Source organism: Orcinus orca, chromosome 6 (genome assembly GCF_937001465.1).
Source record: "Orcinus orca chromosome 6, mOrcOrc1.1, whole genome shotgun sequence".
NCBI lineage: Eukaryota > Metazoa > Chordata > Mammalia > Artiodactyla > Delphinidae > Orcinus > Orcinus orca.
Genome location: NC_064564.1, coordinates 65,992,779 through 65,997,139, shown reverse-complemented (window position 1 = coordinate 65,997,139; position 4,361 = coordinate 65,992,779). Strand labels below are relative to the sequence as shown.

General features: G+C 46.6%; 1 pseudogene; it reads left to right on the top strand.

Moving 5' to 3' along the window:
• Positions 1-621: 621 nt before the first annotated feature.
• On the top strand, positions 622-4,150 carry LOC101286822 (elongation factor 2-like; annotated as a pseudogene).
• The last annotated feature ends 211 nt before the right edge of the window (positions 4,151-4,361 follow it).

Genomic DNA, 4,361 nt, shown 5'->3' with positions numbered 1-4,361 from the left:
CTGACCACAAAATTGTTGTATTCAGAGGCTTAAATTTCAATGAAGAGGGAGGTACTGAATGGTAAATGGCTCTCCAGTTGTAGAAACGGGCCCCCTCCTTATTCTGTGTTAGCTGGATGGTCCTAGAGACCCTGAATCCCTAAATACCCCTAGAGTCCTTTCCTTCAAGACTTACTCCCCTAAATACCCACTGAACTACCCCCATTTTCCCAGTGAACAGCCAGACTCTACTTACATTTTACAATGATCTTCTGGAGGAATTTCAGCGTCCTTGGCTGCCCATCAGTCACTTCACTTATAGGGCATCAAGCTAGTCCCATCTGTTCCCCACTTAGTACTGAAGAAGCTGTGGCCTTTGGGGGTTAACTTCCCAGCACTCTGTTCAGAGACTGTGTCAATGGTGTTTACAAGTTTTCCTCCCACGTACTTTGTGGGACCCACACTTGCAATGAACCCAGGTTGCTGGACCTAGATGACCTTTGGGTTTCAGTTATGGGGGCCTCTTTTGAAATAACAGCAACGCTGCCAAAAAAAAAAAAAGACAGGAGCAGCTTTTTAGGCAATACTCTTCATTTAGTCAGGACTTACCCTCACTGGAAAGGAACTTTCTAGAGACTCCACATGAAGGTAAAAGTTAATTTTCTAAGTTGTCAATCTAAGCTTTTTGTTCTTTAATAAGGACTATTACCCATGGCCAATGGCACTGAAATTCATTCCCCTCTCTCTCTCTCTTTTGTTCTTTCTTGTTTTCCTGGTCTTAAAAAAAAAAACACAAAACAAAACAAAACAAAAAAACAGCCACTCTCTTCTTTCTTCCCCGGACAGCAAGATGCCACTCATTGCTTTACTTCAGGACCTAACTCTCCATCTACCAGCTTCCTTTTGTATGTACAAAAGCTAGGTAATGAACTGCCTTTCTTTTTGAGAAATTTCTAACATCAGCTGGTTAATATCTACAGACTTCTGTGTCCTGCCCCCACCCCCGACACAACCTTGGTATCTAAAGCATATCAGATAAAAGACTTTCTATTCCTTGATATCCAAATTGGGAACATGAGCCTCAGTTGAGATGTTGTTGCACAGTGCTGGGTTATAACCGTCACTGTCACAATTTCAAGTCACCTGTCAAAATTCAGCTGCTCCAATTTCATGATGTTGCCCTGCAGAGGGCCAGTAACCAAGGGCAGATGGCTCAGCCTCTTAGAAAATGCTTGTAAAATGACCAGAGAATGAGAGATTTTAAAGTGTGTTTCAAATTTCTAAATAAAGGAAAATCTCCTGACACACATCAGGGACAGTTTATTGTCCCGGTGAACTAATAGCAGCTAGAGTACCATCTGTTGCAGTTTGATAGCAGGACTGTTTCTGCAACCTCTTGCATTTCCCACACTGTTTCTCCTCAGCTTCCCTCTGCAAATACAAACTTCAGGGATTTCCAAAACTCCAAGCCTGTCCAGAGAGCCCCACAAGCTTTTAATCTCCTATAGCACTTAGCATCTGTACCACTCATTGACTGCATAAAATACTTCAGGATACAGAGAAACCTTAAGATTATCCACCTCTATTCCCATCTGATGCTGGTATCTTTCCTGGTTCCCCACTCAGGGACCAATGACGCCTAGGCATGAGGAATTGACTCCTTCCTTAATGCTTTATTATGATTAATCTCTTTATTATAAAAACATATATACACAGTAGAAAATTAAGGGGGGAAAAAGAGAGAGATACTAAAAATAAACTCTCCCCATAATCACCACACTCAGAAAAAAATTTGGTCACCAAACAGTATTAGAGTGTTATTCCATTATAATAATAAATTACTTATATAAATTCGTATTATTGGGCTGTAATAGCATTTTTCTGACTAAATCTTTGTGTGTGGCCATGAATATTTTTTGAGATAGTCTTAGAAATAGAATTAATCAATCAAAATTTCAAGATGTCTAATAAGAGTAATCACAACAATATCATTAATATTAATGACAAATATTCCTAGAGCATACTGTCTGGCAGGTACTCTGTCACATGCTTCACATTCACAACAATCTTAGATGGTAAATATTGTAGCACCCTCACTTTTATTTTATTTTATTTTTATTTATTTTTTTCACCCTCACTTTTAAAACGATGAAATTGAGGCTTGGAAACTTACTTGAGTTCTCTCAAAAGGTGTACCAGAAAAATGGCAGATGAGGGATTCAAACCCAGGTCGATTTCTACAAACCGTGCTCTTTCCATTACACAAAATAAAGGAGGATTCCCTCGCTGTGCTACAATGAGTAAATGACTAGTGTTTTTACTAAAACAACTCAAGTTCAGTGAACCAAAGGATGCCATATTGGGAAAAGCCAGAAAGTCCTTAAATTCAATCCTCATCTGATATGTGAGTGACCCCCTCAACACTGTCTACAAGGATCACTTTATTTATCTACGTTTAAAGACAGTAAACTCTTTCTAAATATTTCACCTTTGGACTACTCTAACAATTAGAAAATTCATTTTATTCTGAACTGAAAATTATTTCCTTTTAGCCACCAACCACCAGTCTAGGTCTAGACCATAAGGCCACAAAGACATTATCCCTCCTCCCTGTGATGTGACAGCCCTTTGCAAGTGTCATTCAATCCCCATGTCCTACTCAGGTCTTTTTCAAGCCCAGGATTTCTTTAACTTTTCTTCCTTAGACCATTGAGCGTGTCCTCACCACTGGGAAAACTTCTGCTGACTATGATCCAGGCTGTGTATTTTTTGAACAAGGCTGGGTACCAGCTGAGACGCCAGAAGTGCCATCAAGTGTCGGCCACCAAGAATCTGTCTAGCATTATGTAAAGTCCATCGAGGACGTGCCTTGGGGGAACACTGCTGGCCTGTTGGGCATGGGCCAGTTCCTGGTGAAGACAGGCACCATCACCAACTTTGAGCATGCTCACAACATGCGGGTGATGACGTTCAGCATGAGCCTGACTGTTAGGGTCACCACGGAGGCCAACAACTGGCTGACCTGCCCAAGCCGGTGGAGGGGCTGAAGAGGCCGGCCAAGTCGGTCCACGTGGTACAACGCACCACTGAGGAATAGGGGGAGCACATTATCAGCAGGGTGGTGAGCAGCACCTGTGGGTCTGCCTGAAGGACCGGAAGAACCACACCTGCATTCCCACCAATAAATCCTAGCCGGTCGTGCAGTATAGCGAGACCGTCAGCGAGGACTCTAACTTGCGGTGCCTGTCCGAAGCCCCCAATGAGCACAATAGGCTGTACACGAAAGCACGGCTCTTCCTAGACTCCTTGGCCAAGGACACCGACCAGAGGTGTCCGCCCGCCAGGAGCTCAAGTAACAGAGCTCAAACTGGCCAAGAAGTATGAGTGAGACGTGGCCGAGGTCCAAAGCCTGCGGTGCTTTGGGCCCTCAAGCACCCGCCCCGTCACCTCCCCAACATCACCAAGGGCGCGCAGTACCTCAACGAGATGGGGACAGCGTGGCGGCTGGCCTACAGGGGACGCTTCGACATTCGCTACTTGACGCTGCACGTGGATCCATTCAGAGCTTCCCCACGCCCGGCGCTGCCCAGCGCTGCCTCTATGCCGTGCTGACCTCCTGCCCCGGCCCGTGGAGCGCCTCCACCTGTGGAGATCCGATGTCCGCAACAGGGCTTGCTGGCATCGAGGGGATCCTGAACAGGAAGCGGGGCCACGTCTTAGAGGAGTCCCAGGTGGCTGGCACCCCCATGCTTGTCGTGAAGGCCCTTTGGCTTCACGGCCGACTTGAGGGCTCACACGAGCGGCCAGGCCTTCCCGTTCCTGGCACCTCCAGACCCTGCTCGCAGACCCCTTCGACCACACCAGCCGCCCCAGCCAGGCTGTGGGGGACACGTGGAAGCACAAAGGCCTGAAGGAAGGAATCCCAGCGCCAGACAACTTCCACGACAGATTGGAAGCGGCATATTGCACTGCGCCTCTGCCGGGGAACGTCTCCTTGCGCAGCACCCGCGTCCAGCCGGCGACCCACACAACCTCTAGCCTCTCGTTCTTCTCACGACGCCTCGCGAGACTGTCCAGACCCGAGATGCTCCGCCTACCAGCCTTCCGGGGCCCACTTGGTGCCGTTGCTCATCATGCACGTTTGATGACGTTTCTTTTCATATCTATTTAAAGGTTTCGGAGCAACAGGAATGCCTTCGCAACAGGTACTTATTTGGCCGGTGGAGGTGGGGGAGGGGAGGGGGACGCCCAACACTTATTTTTTGTTCATTTCTTCGGAGGGGAACTCAAATGTCCCCCCCAAAAATTTAAAATAGACACATGAAGAGGTTTATTTGGGTAAGTGGCCTATTGTGGATTTTCTCCCAGAAAGGGAGGAAGGA